The sequence below is a fragment of the Caloenas nicobarica genome, chromosome 11 (assembly GCF_036013445.1).
Source record: "Caloenas nicobarica isolate bCalNic1 chromosome 11, bCalNic1.hap1, whole genome shotgun sequence".
Taxonomy (NCBI): domain Eukaryota; kingdom Metazoa; phylum Chordata; class Aves; order Columbiformes; family Columbidae; genus Caloenas; species Caloenas nicobarica.
The window spans coordinates 12,507,518-12,524,700 of NC_088255.1; positions in this window are offsets into that span (position 1 = coordinate 12,507,518).

Genomic DNA, 17,183 nt, shown 5'->3' on the forward strand with positions numbered 1-17,183 from the left:
GGAGTGAGGTTTGAAGCAACCCACTGGCTCACACTGAGCAACGAGCAACTTGTGGGAGTTTTCAAGCAGCTCTTGCTCATTGATTTAGTCGAAGTCTTGTTCATAAAATGGATGTGGCATTCAGACAAGATGCTGCCTCTGCCCTGAGGATTTGTTTGGTGCCACCTGGTCTGAAGGGAAACCCATGGAGGGCAGCTCAGAGTGCATCTGCCCCAGAGTTATTCCGGAGCAGCGGAGGATGCAGACCCCATATGACACTGGCTGCAGGGTACAGCTGCAGCCCAACCTACCGGGCAAGGGTCATCTTTGCAAAATCCTGTCTAGATAGTGATTTGTATTACGGAGGAAATGGAGAAAGGACCTCAGCGGTAGCGCAGGCCATTCCCACTTTGCAAGGGTCTTTCTCCAGCTCTCACAACATCCTTGGGGCTGTTGGAGCTTTTTTTTGCCCCCTTGTGAGCCCCCCTGCTGACTTGCGGGCCTCTCGCTGGCAATTTGGGCAGAATCTGCTTTGTTAGGTGGCCGCCTGCTGCCCCCTTTCCCCTTTCCCCTTTCCCCTTTCCGCTTTCCCTCCTTTCTTCTTCTCCCCCTACTCCTTTCTCATTTCTTTAAAAGCTTTATTGCAAAGCAGTAAGTCATTTCCCACCTCCATGTCTCTCCATTCTCAGACCCCTCTCCTAAGTCACTGGGGTTTTTTAATCTATATATTTAAGTAGACTCAAACAATATTTACCAGTTCTCATCTTATAAACAGATTGTTATGAAAGTCAGGGGTTAAAAATGTTAGTTTCGAGTTCCTTTACTGTCTATTTTTTTTCTAGGGGTTTTGTGCTGCTGCATGTGATGACTGAGAGAGAAGATGGATGCTCAAATCCTGGTCACCCCTGTCAGGAGCCAGACAGTGCTCAGACAGAGCTACTTAAACAATCCAACTTTGCACAGCAGCTCAAATGCTTGTACACTCACTTTACATCTCCAGAAGCTCAGGCACTGCAGCTCGGTGAACCCAGGAACATGTGCCACCTCCTTATGCACAAACAATGCGCATTTTGCTCCCAGCTGCTCCCATCCGCAAATGCCTTCTCTTTAGAAGCTGGTAATGGGTTAAATGAATCACTTTGGTCAGCCTGGGGTCCAGAGCTGCAGAACCACTTGCTCTGCTAGCACCTGCATTAGGTGCCTGGGCTGTAGGATGGAGCAGGACCGTGCTTGGCACCCAGCAGAAATGCGTCATCTCAGGGAATGAGGCAGAGCTACAGCAGGGCCTTGTGACAATGAGAAGGCGAAACCCAACAGAATTGGGGCTGAGAGGTACCCTCTCTCAAGGGCCTCCCTTGGCTTGGTCACAGACCTGATGTTTGTAGACCATCTGGAGCTTTGTGAGATCCTCCCATGTGTCTCCTGCTCACCAAGGTGACCCACCAATCTCTGTGCTGTGGGCAGGGAAGAGCCTTGCTTTAATAAGGTTATGTGTTAATTTGAGTGGAATAAATGGGCCAATGGAGTGAAAAATTGAGTGTGTCTCTGTGGCAGTGCAAAACAGTGACATGAGGTCCAGGCAACGGTCCTAAGAGTTTTGCTTGTCTCTTCCCGGAATAGCGACTGCCATTATAAACAATTTGCTCCTTTCATTAAAGCTTCAGTAAAAAGAAAATTGACTTAAAAATTTCAGATATAAAGTATATTGGAGGAGAAGTTAGCTGGAGAAAGAGCTTTTCCAGAAGCACCCTTTTTGAGTAGCCCTTCAAATGGCATTAACTGTCAAACTCACCTAGGGCCTGTGTTATCAAAGTCCTGTATTGTATCATTTGAGACATAACAGTACAAACCTCCAGAATCAGCAAGGAAGAATTAAAATGGGCAATGCATTTTCCACCTCTCTCTCTTTCCAGCTCGGAAAGCCGTTAGCAGACCAGAGGCACTGTTGTTATTCCATGCGTGATGAGGTCCAATTGCAGACACAGGAACGATGCTCTAGTCTCCCCTTCATTTGCAGGCATGGCTTTGGTGTAGGTTTTGGGTGCTTTTATATAGATATTGATCTTTTTTCCTGGGCTAATTCAGTATGCTTCCCATTTTTCATCCTTTTAAAGCCATTTTCTGTATCAGTCTAAGGGCCATTCTTGCTGCTGTGGACAGCGCAGAGAACCTGTGCAGCGGGAGACAAGCTCCTCCTGGGAAATCTCTGCTGACTTCAGATAGACCTTAATTTATTTGATAAAGGCAAAACTGTAAACAACCTAATCTCCCCCTCTGGCCTCTAAAGTCCTTCTAATTATTAGCACTAGAAGGAAGCTGAGTTAGATTCCTACTCCACCAAGCTGGAGGGATTATGGATATTTCCAGTTCTCTCATTTTTTAACAATAAGATGTTTGGATGTATTCTGGTAACAAACAATAAATTCTAGCTTTTTGCTGGATGCTCTTAATTTGCTGGGTCCATGAGCACCACAAACTCTTTTTATGCTTTGTAGAAGCGTGTCCTAGATCAGGGTTTTTCAGTTTACCATTTTCATGGTATCTTGGGGAAAATAAAGGATGCAAAGAAGGTATGCAGATAAACTCTGGTTTTTTGTGCCCTCTTATTCCTCTTGTTCGTTCCTCCCAGGTAAAGAGTTCTCTTCTTTTCCCCAGCCTCTTTTTATCTCAGAAGCTGTAACATTCACGACTGGAAAAAAAAAAAAATTAAAAAAAGGTAAATGTAAGAGGTAAATCTCCAAAGTCTGGAGACTACAGAGCTGCTGAATGAGACAGAGCTGTGTGAAGGTAATTGCAGGGGGATGAAGGACGTCTGTGTCCTCATTGCAGGACATGATTATTGGGTACATGCTTTTTATATTTTATGACACTCTATGATATTCACAGTGTGTTTTGGTAGTCAGCTGGAGCTGCAGGGTCTATACAAACCAGCTGTGTGTATTTAGGGAATTCATTTATCTGGACCCTTGGGCCTGTGTTTTTTCCCCGATACGAAAGGCAAAAGGCACATTTCCCCTTGTAGCTGCAGCCAAGCTCTTTTGATTGCTTTTAGCCATGTCTCCAAAGCTGCCAGGTACTTGTAAAATTAGCCTTGGATTTGCATTCCAGATAGCAGATGTATCTTTTTAAATGTGACTGTGGCAAATCAGAGGGTCTTAAGCAACCATATCACTCAGGTATGGACAATTTTACCCCACTCCTGTGCAAAATATTCCTTCCTCATTCAGTATTTGCACAGACTTCCCCCCTGTGCCATTCTCTCCTCAGCTGCCTAAGCAAATTGCTGCTATTTTATTTCATTTTTCTCATTTGTGCCTTCCCTCCTTCCCTTAGGTCCACTTCGCATTTCTTCCTAAATAACTATAACTGTATTTTAACAGTGTATTTCATGTCATTGCATTGCTTCGATCTTAAGATGATTTCCTCATCATTTCAGCATACCTGAAAATAAATATTTTTACATCCCAGTCAGCCCAGCTCGCCCTTGCTCTGCCATGGGCAGGGGCCAAAGCCAGGTCCTCTGGTGCCGGTGCCAGCCTTGACTCTGCCCACTCCAGCAGGCAGCCATCTACTGGCTGCAGCACTGAGTGCCTTCCAAGGTGCTGGACCATCACCATATTTTGAAGATCTGAGGCTCAAGTGTTCAGGGGCCAAAGGGAGCAGCCTGTGCCCTGGCAGGGAGAACGGGCATCACTGTGGGGATGGAGTTACCAGAGCTGTCCTTGTCTCCAGGCTGGCTGGCTGGTGACTTCTAACCAAGTCCTTTGCTGGTGGAGAAGGGGAGGGAGAAAAGCATTTTCATCTAACAGTCCCAACCTATAACTCTTTTATTTAAAATAGCAGTAGATTTCCTTTCCCTACCCCCTTCCAATGCAGAGTTCAGGGATGCTGACAGAAGCTAATGCATTTTCTGGAAAAGACTAAAGAAGATGTGCTCCTTCCATGGCTTTCCTTTGGTCTGCTTGATGGATGTATGAGAGACACACCATCTCCACATCCAGCACAGAGGAGGGTGAGAAAGCATGATTTTTTTGCCCCTGTCGCCTCTTCCCCAGCACTCATGGCTGGAGATGCTGGTAGCTGAGCTCTAAAAACCGTGCCCAAACCCCTCTTTTACCTGGAAATGGGTTCAGTGCGAAGGCGGCAGCAGTGCATGGATATCAAGAGAAGTTTTGGAGGCCAGGAGATGAGATGATGAGTTCCGGGGTGTCCTCTTACTTCCACCTGAGGAAGACCCCGTGCTTGCCCGCATGGATTGCTGTGACCCCTGAGCAAAGCCCGCCTGGGCCATTGGCAGCTGTGCTAGATGTGTCTGTGCTCCCCTTGGTCCCCTCTTGCATAAGGACAGGCTGTGGACCTGTGACACCTGCCACCATCTCCTGAGCCGCCTCAGCGTCCTGCTCAGGGGCTCACAGGCAGATTTGGAAGCTGGTGACACTTTTTTTTTTTGATCCAAAACTGAGCTCTCTAGTTGGCAATTTCCTTCCTCACCAGAATTTGCTGTGGTCTGGGCTATTTCTTGGCACCAGCTGAGAGGGTCAGGGCACTTCCAACAGTCTCTGTCTCTTCTCTTTTAGGTGGGCTTTTAGCATTTTAGCTACTTTCTTTGTGAACTTTTCTAGATTAACTCTGCTGGAGGTTGTTGGAGCTACTGGAGGTGATGGATGCTTTGTGGGTCCTAGACCAAGTCCCTGTTAGTTGGCTGTATGCCCTGGGAAGAAATGTGGTCAGATAACAGGGTGCTCCAGTAACAGGGTGCTTCCTGCAGCCCTGGGTACCCAGCATTTAAAATGGGGCTGTCTCCCTTGCAGACATAGCTGCCTCTTAGGAAGGCGACTGCAAGAGACCATGAATCCTCCTTCTCACTGCAAACTCAGAACCTGAATGTTTAATATCTTGCATTAAGGTAATATATATGTATTTTTTCATATGCTGCCAACCCCTGGTTGCAAAGTTAGAGGATGACAGACCAGTGGAGGCTGAAGTGTTTTAGGAAGGCTGACAGATAGCAGCTATAGGCACTGGTACCAAGCCTGGTTTAGGTTTAGTGAAACAGCCTGCCTGGGACCAAATGACCCCATAAAACCCAAAAGAAAGATTCCCATCAGCTTCAATAGGTTTTTTTGCCTTAGCCCAATGTGGAAAGGCTCCCACTGACTCCAGCGGGGTCTGGATGAGGTCCAGCAGAGCCCTCTTCTTCCTCGTGCCCTCCTCTCCTTCTGCCTGGCACAGCGGGACCTCCCCAGGCTCTCCTGCCCCAGGGCAGGTGCTCTGGTTTGTGTCTGGAAAAGCTGCTCACACCAGGGAAGATGTGACTTGCCCAGCCCATGGAGGAGGAGGAAAGGATACCTGTGTATGCGGAGCATTTCACACATACTCAAAGTTAAATCTTTAAAAAATAAATTTAAAAAAATTATCTTTAAACACCCCAGTCCCAGCATCCTTGTGCTTAGACTTGAGGCCAGCTTGAGGCTGCCTCCTGTCTCTGTATGAAGGGTTCAGACTGGAGAATGTGGACACTTCACAGGTGATGTTAAGCACAGTTAACTTCTGTGCCCATCTTTGCTGGTCCCTTCAGGAGACGCGTTTGCCTGGAGCAGCTGGAAATCGAATGTTTCCCAGTATGTAACTTATTTCAGTGCTGTTCCAAAGGCTGCTGGAATGCAAAAGACTTCCAGAGTATTTTAATAAATATAAAAATTTAAAACAAGTGTAGACATGCTAGTTCCTGCCAATTCTCCTTCATTTCTCATTCAGGGTGTGTACTGCATTACTTCTTTCTTAAAGTACCAGCTGAAGAAAGAGTGAGGCAAGGCTGTAACAATGCAGGGAGAAAAAACATCGCTGCCCTGCTCCTGATTTCTCCCCAACCTCTCTGAATACCTCGTCCCGTGCTACTCCATCCTGCTCGGAGCAACCGGCCAAGTTTTCCCACAGGAAGTGCCTTAGGAACGAGATTTTTCATATGGAGTGTGTTTGTTTCTCTGATCGCTCAGGAATATAATGGCCAAGTCAATCACTTCTCAGAGAGGGCTCATTCCAGCCGGTGGAGACAAGGAGCTGGGCAGTGGAGGGCAGGCTGTGCGCGGCGGGGTGCGTGGCACGGGAAACTTGCTCTTTCTTTGCTGCTGTGCTGCTCCATTCTCTCGCCTGATGCTGATGGAGGACAGGTCAGGGCAGCTGGCGGGGTGCCCCCAGCTGAGCGCCGGGTGGCAGCGCCTGCGGGGATGGAGGATGCTTGGCCACATGCCTGTAGCTTCTGTCACCAGTGCTGCCGTGGCTGGATCCCAGTGGCCACCCTGGGGATGTGTGCCACCCGGTGTGATGGCAAGCAGGGCTGGGGAGCCCATCCAACGCCTCCCTTGCCGCACATCTGCTCCTTCCTGCTCCCTCCTTGCTTCCCAACCCACTACAAGGCTCAGTGCTTTGCCTGGCCCCTGAAATCGCTGTGAAATGAGGGCAACGCTAATTAGTGCAATTAGTCCTTTGGCCTCTCCCTGATGGGAAACGAAGGCAGTGGTAGTCCTCCCGAAGCCCGGAGGAGCTGTGCCCGGGTCTGCTGGGATATGTGCAGCAGAGACGTGCTGGCACCTCCCTGTGCCTGTCGAGCTGACCTGAGGTTAAGCAGGTCTCTTAATCCATTTTGTAAAGATAAATTTGTTGCCCGTGTCCCTCCCTGTTATGGGATTATGGGTTTCTCGCCTTGCTGGTGTCTTGCCAGCCCCAGGACAGTTTGTGGGTTCTCTCGCCTGGAAGTGGGATGAGGCAGCAGGAACATCTCAGAGCCAGAAGTTAATCCAGCTCCACGCGACCAAAAACTTATGCTCTATAGCCACAGAAATTAGCTTTTTTTCTCCCACATTTCAAAGTTAATCCTACCCAGAGTTGGTTCAACACAGTCTAGCCTCCCTGGTATCTATAGGCATGGAAACTCAGCCATTTGGACATTTCTGGCTGTGAATCCTGCCCTTAGCAAACACACTTGATGCTGATACAAGGTCTCTTGGCTGCCTGTGCTCATACCCATCTGCTGCAGTGGCACTGTGCCCATGAGCAAGATGCTCTGCTATATTCGCCGCAGCATAGGTGCCAAGCAGACCAGATGTTTTCAGCAGGAAAGTGAAATGAGGAGGCAGGGTCCTTTTTTAAAACTCCTGACACTCTCGGCAGTGTCACAGGGCAGAAGCGTGTGGAGGCACCTCGCCTGTTCCTGGCCAGCGTGCCCCCACTCCCCAAATGTGTTTGCTAAGCCAGCCCTGTGCCTGCTGCCTGCGGAGGGACAGCCACCTGCTGCTCACAGCAAACTGCCTTGTCTGCCTGCAGTGACCAGAGGCAGGAGGGCCTCATCCTCTGCCAGCCTGCCCTCGGGGACAGCCAGGAGGGACAGCGGATGACGGTGCTGGTGTGGGTACCGGTGCTAGTACGGATACCGGTGCCAGGCTCTGGCAAAGCCGAGGTGAGGAGCGTGTGACGACGCTTGCGGCTGGATTTTGCATTTTGGCATCTCTCCGCAGCCCGTGAGCCAGCGCTTGCTCAGACTTCAGACAAGTCCCAGGAGAGACAGCAAATAAGATGTTATTTTCCTCCCTGGCTAAGCAGTAATTTTCTGCCAGCCCACGCGAGCGGGGAATTGCAGTGCTTAATCGCAACCCCTTATCCCCTTGGTGGTGCCACTCAGCCCTAGGGGGGCAGGCAGTGCAGGCAGCACGGGCAGCAGGGCAGGAGCAGGCGGGGCAGAGCCCGGGAGATGGCTACAAACCACCCGGCAGGGAAAGAAGGATGCTCTCATCTGAAGGCTCCTCTAGCAGATGGGCTGCACCAGGCTGTGCCTTTTGGGGCAAAACACTGCCTGTTGCTGGCTGGGTGGGTGCAGACGGGCAGGGCAGGGTGAGCCCCAGCGCCCCCAGGACCAGGGGGCACAGGGCAGGTTTGTGCCCTGTCACGGGCAGCACAGGCAGCGACCTCCCCAAAGCTGGAGGAGAAATGAGTGGGAGTGCCTGGTGCCTGGTTATTCTGAGGAACCTGAAGGTTTTTTTAAGCAAGGGGTGGGGGGAAAAAGCATCAGTAGCAGTTGTGAGTGTTTTGGGAAACAATTCGTTGGTATCTGTTCTTGCCAGCAAGAGAAAAATCAACCCTATAGGATTACAGCCTGCTTAAATCTGGGAATAAAGGATGTTTGAAATTCCTCTCTATTAACAAAACCCCTGGAGTTTTTTCTTGATATTGTCAGGGAGATGTTAAGGTTGGGGATACCCACCCTGTGTGTATGCTGGCTCCCCTGTCAGATGGTGGAGCTGAAAGAAATGTGTATGCTGGAGGTTTTTCCCAGTGCTGAGAGAGCTGAATAAAACAAATCCCAGGTAAGACAAAGAGTGGGCATCTATAGTGATGCCACTCTGCCTAAGAAGAATTGTGACTCTTCAGGGTTACTTACTGAGAAAATAGAAAAATTGCATTTAAAACACAAAGCAAGCAAAAAGTTTGAGTAATTCTTGCAAAAATCTGGTGGTTCTATATTTATTGTTCTGATTGACTTAAAAACTAAACTGCATCTGTGTTATTCTAATTAAGCAGCTCAGTGCTTCTGTGTTGGCATAGTGAGCATCTTGTCATGAAGTCGAGCTCTGGAAAATAGTTTGAAGGCTCCTGAGACCAAAACCTGTATTTTTATTGCTGTTGGCTGCTGATGTTTGTGGAAGTTGGAACAATGACCTGATAATTTGCCAATCACCATGAAACATGCACTGTTAAACTTCTCTTCTGGGTCTCCTATGTGAAATCTCAGTTGTTTTAGACACTTTGTGAAATACAACTGAGCTTTCTAAATTTATGGGGAGTTGTGACGGACCTGCGAAACTGATGCTGCTGACTTTCAAACAGATGAAGCTGTCTTTTTCAGTCTAGAAAACTGAACTCCTTGCTTTTTGTAATAGCTAGTGTTTCAACTTAGGAGGACTAAGTTTGCTGAGCCAACTTCAGAGCTTGCAGCATTTGTTTGTTTTTAAGTAGAGCTGGCCAGAAAACAAAGATCTTGTAATACTACTGTAGTGAGGTCTTGAGTTTCCTTACCTTTAATTTTGAAACCTTGGTAACATTTTTTTGGAATTAAAAACTGTTGAGAGACAGAAATTAATCTACTCTGATCAACAAATGCCTACGGAAGAGCCATCACGTGCTGCTGCTGCTGGAGATCCTCGTCAGAAAGCCTGCTCATCTGAGTTGATGCGGTTCCCCCAAAATAAGCTGGTTTCAACAGTTCTTATGACGTATTTCCTTCTTTTTTTTTTTTTTCTTTGAAATCCAACCTGTACGAGGGACCAGAGAGGTTTCTGACCTGCCCGAAGCAGACAAGTCCTTGTGTTGCCCATTCCCAGTGCAGGGAGGCTGGAACGAGGCTAAGGGCGAGAGACTGACTCCTCTTGGCAAAATTACTAACAAGCAGGTACAGCTATCTAAGCCTCGAGGTACAATTAATGAGATTAAAGTTCCCTGGTCGCTCTCTCTTGCTCTCTTCCCATCGACTTCCACTTGAACTCCCCTTCCAAGCCGCCAACATTGCTGGAGGCTCTGGGGATGCCCACGGGAGCCCCGCAGGGATGGAGGGATGGCTGTGCCCCGCAGCACTCACGGGTGACAGTGTGGGACCACAGGGTGCCTGCAGGCAGGTCACTTGCTGCAGTAGGGCCCCTCTTTCCCAGCGGGACGCCACCATGTCCCAGAGACACAGAGCACCCAGCCTGGGAGGGGAGCAGGGTTTTGGGCACGGCCACAGCCCCAGGGTGAGGCGTGGAGGCACTTCAGCACTGAGCTACCTGCCCTCTTGCCTGTGCCTGGTTTCATCAGAAGTTGGTGTGTTTGAGCAGAGAGAATGACTTAATTTTTTTTTTCTTTTCTCCACCACTTAACCTCTGGATCCACCCCTCCTCGAGGATTTGGCTCCTCGCTTCTCCATTGAGACACTGTGATGAAGCTGCTGACCAGTTTCTGGGACCTTTCCCATGTCTTCCAGCATAGCCTGGGGAAGATCCCTGTCAGCAGAGATGCTGTTCGTGCTTCCAGTCCACGTGGTGCTAATGCCCAGGTGGATGGCCAAGGGAAGCCCTAGCAGCATGGGGTGATTTGCCCTGCAGAGTGGTGCCAGGGCTGGGGGAGCAGCTGTCACCCCGCCTGGCACTGGTATGGACAGTGCTGGCAGCCCAGGAGCAGAGGAGAAAGGAGAGTGTCCTTGTGTTGGAGGGGACTTGCTTAATGTGGCAAGTGAAAGAGAAGGAGCAATGAAAGAGAAATCAGTCAAACACTTATCCCTCCTGCAGACGAGCGGACAGGCTGCTTCTGGGCAATTCCCACTCTTCCTCTGCCAGGGGCTGCTCTCAGATGAGACTTTCCAACCCATTCTTCCCCCCCGGCTGCCCCAGGCAGGGCAGAATTTGTCGTAGTCTGCTGCGAAGCCACCGGCAGGGCAGAACTTGTCATAGTCTGCTGCGAAGCCACCTGCCCTCGCCCCAACAGCCCATCCCTGCGGTGTGCAGGCAGCACCAATCTGAGGGTCCCTTTGCCCATCAGACCCAGGGGGTGTCCCCAGCAAGTCGGTCCATAAACCCTTTAGGAAATCTGGGCTCTGTGCAGCACCCAGTGCCATGAGGATTGAGCCCCCGGCATGTTAAATCATTGGGAGTGGTAGGAAAAACCTGAATGCAACCGCAGCAGCTGCCTGCCAGGTTCCTGCCCGCTGCCCTGGCAGCCCGCCTGGCACTGCGGGGTCTCTGCCGGCAGCCAGGCTGTGCTGGCACCGCAGGGACCTGCCATCACTCGCTCCAGACCTGAAGCCAGCCGGGTGTTGCAGAGATCCCCCAGCAGCAATCGCTCTCCTCCAGCATCCCCGTACCCAGAGACGCCCAAACTGCGGCCGGGCTGCCCCTGCGCCGCTGGAGGAAAAGCCAACATTGAAGGGTATTTTTAACATCACCTTGGTAAAATGTAAAGGCTAAAAATCTCTTGGCAGACAAAGAGCTATTCTTCTCTTTCTGATGAAGAAACTATTTCCTTGTACATCTGGTTCATATTTTTCTTTAGGTTTCTGCCAGAAACAATTCTGAAAACAAAACGCAGAGCCGAGCAGAGCAAATGTATACATTCCTGAAGGATTCCTTCACCACTCCTCTCCGACCCCAACCTACCAGTCCTCCATAAAAACACACTTTTTTTTCTATTTTTCATTTCTTTTTAATTAGTTTTCTTTTTGAAATGTGAAAACATATGGCCTGATTAACTCTGGAACACTGCTGCCTGCATTGTATAAAATGATCTACATTTAGAAAATAATTACAGTGAATAGGAAGAGAAAAATAATCCATTGCAGAAAATGTTTTTTCTTCTTAATTGTTTAAGTCTATTATCTCTCCAGTCAGATTTGTCTGGAAAGCTTTATTAATGACTGTGTGACATGAGCCTCATGTTGGGACCTTGCGGCTCAGAGATGTTGCATTTTTCTTCAAAATCCAGGTTTCGGACTAGAAAAGGGGAAGCAGCAGTGAGCAGGTTTTGAGGCTGCATTCAGTTGCGTGCACCCTGCTTTGGTCTGCTGCTGCTGAATGTATGTGGGCAAATGGCCAGGGTGGCTTTGTGTTTGTAAAGCTCCGTGTGTAGGGCTGTGACAAAAAAAAAGAAGAAAAAAAAAAAGAAAAGAAAAAAAAAAAGAAAAGAAAAAAAAAAAAGGAAAGTGATATCCCAATCCTGGTCTACCTAAGCCCCAGTAATTGGGAGGGCGGGGACGGAAAGGTCACGGGTGGCTGCCTGTGCCACCTGCGAGATGGATGGATGGATGTCACCCCCAGTGTTGTCATAGCACCACACTCCTGCTCCTGTGTCTGCTGCTGAGGAAGCGCGGCAGCTGAAAGCCATTGGCTTTACCTAATTGGGAACAGAGACGATGTGTTAAGAAAGAAATGTGTAGCCCCAAATTATTTATGTTCCCAGCGGGAGCAGCACGTTTGCTGCTTTACAGTCAGCCTCTGCTTCCTCACCAACGTATCCAGGTGATCCCTGAGCTAGAAGACAGCTCATTTTGCAGGCAACACTATGGAAATATTTGCAAACATTTTATCGAGAAGGTTTGTGTTGTTGCTGTTTCCTCCTTTATGCAGAGAAAAAAATATGGGCGGGAGTAGGATTCCCTCTACTCCTTCCACAAATATCTCTAAGCTTTTCATTTGCAGCTTGGTGAGGCTGCAGTTTCAGATGAGAAGAGGGTGAGTGGCAGTGACAGGGAGATGACCTGCAAACCACTGTTTCTTGACTTGCTTTTTTAACCCAACAGAGATGTTCATTCCAATGCCTGTGCAAGTGCAGGGAGTGCCCTTTGCAGCAGAAAAGGGGTGGCTCTGGCTGTGGTGAGGAGGACACCTCTGCTTGGACACTGTGTAAGCTGCCACGGGGGCTGCGAGGGGAGGGATGCAGCTTCTGCAGCGCTATAAACCAGAGCCCGCTGCCTCCCCTGCAGAGAGCTACTTGCTTTCACTCCAATAATTGCTGCTTGCTTGGAACTGCTCCTGCTAAAAGACCAAAATGACTGATTACAAAAATTGGAAAGGATTAAAATCTCTAAAACAACGCAAAGGGAAGAAAATAGATGAGCTAGCAAGGGAATGGGCTTATCACTTCTTGAGCAAACAAACAAGTGAAAGCTAATTTTCTGAGCCAGCAAATGAATGATTAATGAACCAACCCGCGATTAACCCTTCATCACAAGCTCCCCTGCTCCTGGTAGCTTCTTTGCATGGCTATTGCTCTGTTTCGCATTGGAATAAAGACACAGTTTGATGGTCATAAATCTGCTGCTCAGATTGTATTTCAAAGGGCTTTGATATAACAGGTATATCTGAGGAAGAAAGAAATCATGGTTTAAAGATGTTCCAGATGTACAATATTTGGGATGTGGTGTTGTTTCAAGAGCCACCTGTTTGTGTATCTCTCCCAGCATGGCAATAAACTAAACTCCTTGACATAGGAACAACATATTTTAAAATATGAACTTATCTTTTTACTGCATTTTGTTAAATGATTAATTTGACTTCTATTAACTTAAAATGAGCTCATTAAAAGATTTCTTTTTTCTTTGAAAGCACTGCTCATTATACTATCATTTTAAGTAATTAAATCAGAATAAATGGCTCTGTGAAGCTATTTTAATGTAACATCTAATTATATCTGACCTAGACGCTGAACTATAATCATTAACTACATGAACTGTGTAATGTTCTGCAGACTCTTTAATCATTTATACAGGCTGAATTCAGCTGTGTGGAGTTGTAAGCTGAAGCCGTTAGATGCCATGCACCTGTGGTGGGTGTGGGACAGCTGATGGGATTTTGCTTGTGGGGCTGTTTCCAGCTCCTGGGGAGTTTCCCTGCAGACTTGTGCTGGTTGCAGGCTCGGTTTGAGCTGGCTGGGGTCGCTTCTCTGTTGTTGTGTGCACACGGACCGAGCATGTGTGTCATGAGCTCATGTTTGAGGTTTTCTTCTGTTGAATGTTCTAATCGAGGTAACATACTTACACTACATTTATTTAAACTGTGACTTTTATATTTTCATGCGAGTGGCCAGGCTCAGTTACAAGAAGCTTTGACTTCGCTGTGTGAAATTGTACACGTGCTGTTTGCCTTCTATGGAGGGTCAGTCTGTGCTTCCATTTTAAACAATTTTTTCTAATCTGTTTGCATCTAGCTTCCAGACTAATGTTCTCTGAAAGACTCCTTCAAGTTAGATGTACTCCAGAAAAGAAGTTTTTCTGAGGAAGGAAAAATTGGCTTGCAGGAGTTTTAATCTTTCCCTAACTCAAAAGAGGAGCTGGATGATAGTACTGCAATAGATGGTCCACCCATCTTCTGCGCAATGCTGATGGGCTGGGTGCCTTGTGGCAAGAGAACAGAAGTACCATGTTGTAGCATATCCAAAAATTGATGGTGCCACCTATTGGTGGAAAACTGCAGATTATAACGTGATTAATGTGGATTATTATGCCCTCTGTTTATCATTCCCCGGCTGACGGGTGGGCCAAACCAGTTTTACTGTTAGTTTTAATATCAGTTACTGTTGGCAAACATGGTTTGCATTCCTTGTGTATCTTGGGTGTGATTTGCAAACAAGAGAGTTTGCTGCGGGCAGGCGGCTGCCGGTGGACACATGTAGCCCCGGGGATGTGTGTGCAAGAGGGCAGATAGGCAGAGCTGCTCCCTGAGAGCACGAGAGGGCAGGCCTAAAGCCAGGCTTGTGTAAATGGTGCTACTGGATGCGTCAATAAATCTGTTCAGCTTTGGATAAATGTTGGGTATTCCTATAGCCACTGACCATGGTCGAGATGTGGAAGGAGAGGTAGTGTGTGGTATGTAACTTGTGGGTGGTGATGCAGGGCTGCTTTGGGGACCTCCTTGTTCCAGCTGGAGCCCCACACGCTGGACACAGAGCTGGATAATTTCACCAAGTGAAGGAACATGGGTACAGATGCAAAGGTTTTGTGATATTGTCTTTGCTACGTGGATTTTTCCAACCTTGGGGGATTTTCCAGCCTTGCAAAGGAGAGCTGAATCCGTGCCTAGAGTCCTGCTTCCTTCTGCCTTGTAGCAGGAGACCTTTAGCCAAGCCCTGATAGGCAACAAAAAGCCCTGCTGGCCTCCTGCCTGTTATGCTTAAGCAGTTTTATAGCTGTCATATAGAACAGCCCTATATTAGTATCAGGTTTAATACTCCCGGGAAACATCCAGCCACAGTACTGACATCATGGACTAAAGGCTCCAAAGGTTCACTTGCTTAAGTGGCTATTTGTAATAGAGTCTTTTAATAAAATCTCATTAAAGGAGAGCTCCTGCCCAAGCCCGGTTCCTGAGATTGCTGGAACAGAGCACCAAAGGCCAGTCTCACAAGCTGCTTCAAGAGGCGAAGGGGAGAAAATGGGCCCCTGCAAGGACCTGGTTAGGGCTGGAGAGAAGTGCCTGGCACTTGTCCATGCTGCTCTTGTCCAGACCCAGAGGAGTAAAAGGGCTTTGTAGAAAGCAGAGAAGAGGATGAGTGGTGCAGGGGGAACGGGCAAGAGATGCTCCCGGCTCAGACTCATCTCCGGTTTTCCCTCCCCACCACAAGCTCCTAAATGCTGATTACTTTAGCTCCTAAGCAAATAGCAGAGAATTCAGGTTGCTCCTGAGGTAAGATGCTGGGAGGCTGGTGTTCCTTGGACTTATTTTACGTTTTCTTTCACAGTTTGGCTGAACCTTTTTTTACTGTGTGCTTGAAGAATTTTCTGTCACAGTTTGGCTGAAACTTTTTTTACCATGTGCTTGAAGAATAATCTGAATTCTGGGGAAGAGTTTTCTAAATGCTTGTCTCCTCTGTAATTTTTCTGTCATGCCATAGAGAGGAGCTGCTTGAAAGACTTCAGCAAAGAAATTATTCTCTACTTCAAGGGTGTTTTTTGTTGTTTTTCCTTTTTAAATACCTAAAAAATTATTCTTTGGTGTGAAAATTATATGCACTTAGAGATATGCTAACATGAAAATGATTGGAGAAACGCTGAACATGGAGAACAGCTCTCTTCCAGGCATTCTCCTTCACCACCCGCATCTCTGACAAACTCAGTCCCGTCCTTCAGTACACAGGTCTCCATTTAAATCCATGTTAAATGTAAATAATAGTAAAAACTACTCCTCTTTTAAATAGGTTCGAAAGCAGATCCTTTGTATTTGTATTGGTGGAATTTTTTTCTTCCTTGTTTTCCACGTGAAGGATGTTATGCCCATTCTGTGGTTTTGCCAGAAAGGTGGTGCTGAGGTTCCTGCTCAGGAGGTGCTTAAGGACCAGCAGCAATTTCCTGGACTGGACTTGGGCTGCGTACCCATCCCAAAGCCATCACTGACCATGGCAGAGCTAAAGCTTCTCAGAGGATCCTCCTGATCCTTAGTGTTAGAAGTGGTCCCAAAGTTCTCCTGCTTTACTTTTTGCACAGATTAAAAACTTGCTGCTGGATGAATGGGAACTGCCTGCGCCGGCCGCTGATTTTGAGGGGCTACAGCATATTCCCGTGTCTGTTTGCTTTCAGAGATGTTTTGCCTGTAGTTCTCTACACATGCAAAATGAGATAAGCTGAGGAAAAAGGGATGGTTGTAGAGTAGCAGCCAGGATTGTATCTTCGTGTTTTCTTCCGTTGCTGGCTTCAAAAGCAGAATTTGGAGTCAACAAAGGCAGAGCTGGTATCGTCACAGCTAAGGACGATTTTGTTTATAGCAAATGCCCTGCTGCGTGCCTGGTGTGCTAATGGAGATAGGAAGAGCTCTTACAGAAAGCCTGAGAAGTGGGAGACGCATTTTGTCTGTGAAGCAGGATGATGGCCACCAAGTGCTAAGGTTTAATGTGCCTCTGCTGTAACACTCCACTCCTTCAGTGTCCTGACTGCTCGTGGTTAGTTCCTTGTGACAGCAGTCCTGGCGGCATTGCCAGCCGATGTCAGGGCAGCAGGCTTTTGTGCAGTGGAGTGATGCTCGGTGCTAATAACACAGAAATTAAGCAACAGCAGTTTCTGTCCAGAGACACGGGGGTAAACTTAAAACTTCCAGTGAGCAGCTTCTGCCTGTGCTCACAAGCTGAAACAGGCAGGGCAGGCAGACTTTCGGTGATTAGCTCTAATTCCCTCACTGGGGAACAGCCTGAATTTCCTTATTAGTGGTTTTCCAGGTGGCATGCTTGATAGATGATACAGCTTCAGGCTGTTAGCATAAGGCAGTGGCTGCTGTCACAGCCCTAGCTCATGTTGCGATCTCTCTGTGTTCCTGGTGTGCCTCTTCCCTGGCTCATCCCATGGGGAGCCCTCCTGCACCCCAGTGCCTTCCCGAGGTGCCCTTCCCCTGTGCGGGGGGTGACCAGCAGCCTCCAGCACACCCCAGTTTCCTGGAAATCCTTGTCCTTGCATTGTCTTTCCCCTGCTGTCCAGGTCTAGGGGAAGGAGAAAATGCTCTTCTCGTGTCTGTCTTTTCCTGCTTCTTTCTCCAAATGGCCACCTATTACAGCACAGGTAGTCATGCTGGGGAAAACCCCTCAAAATCAGCTTGATATATTGAGCTTCCAACTGTTATACAGAGCAGCTCCAAATCCGTAGGTTGCATTAATCAATTCAAACAACTTTGATTTCAAGGGTTGCCAGAGATTGCAGACAAATTCCA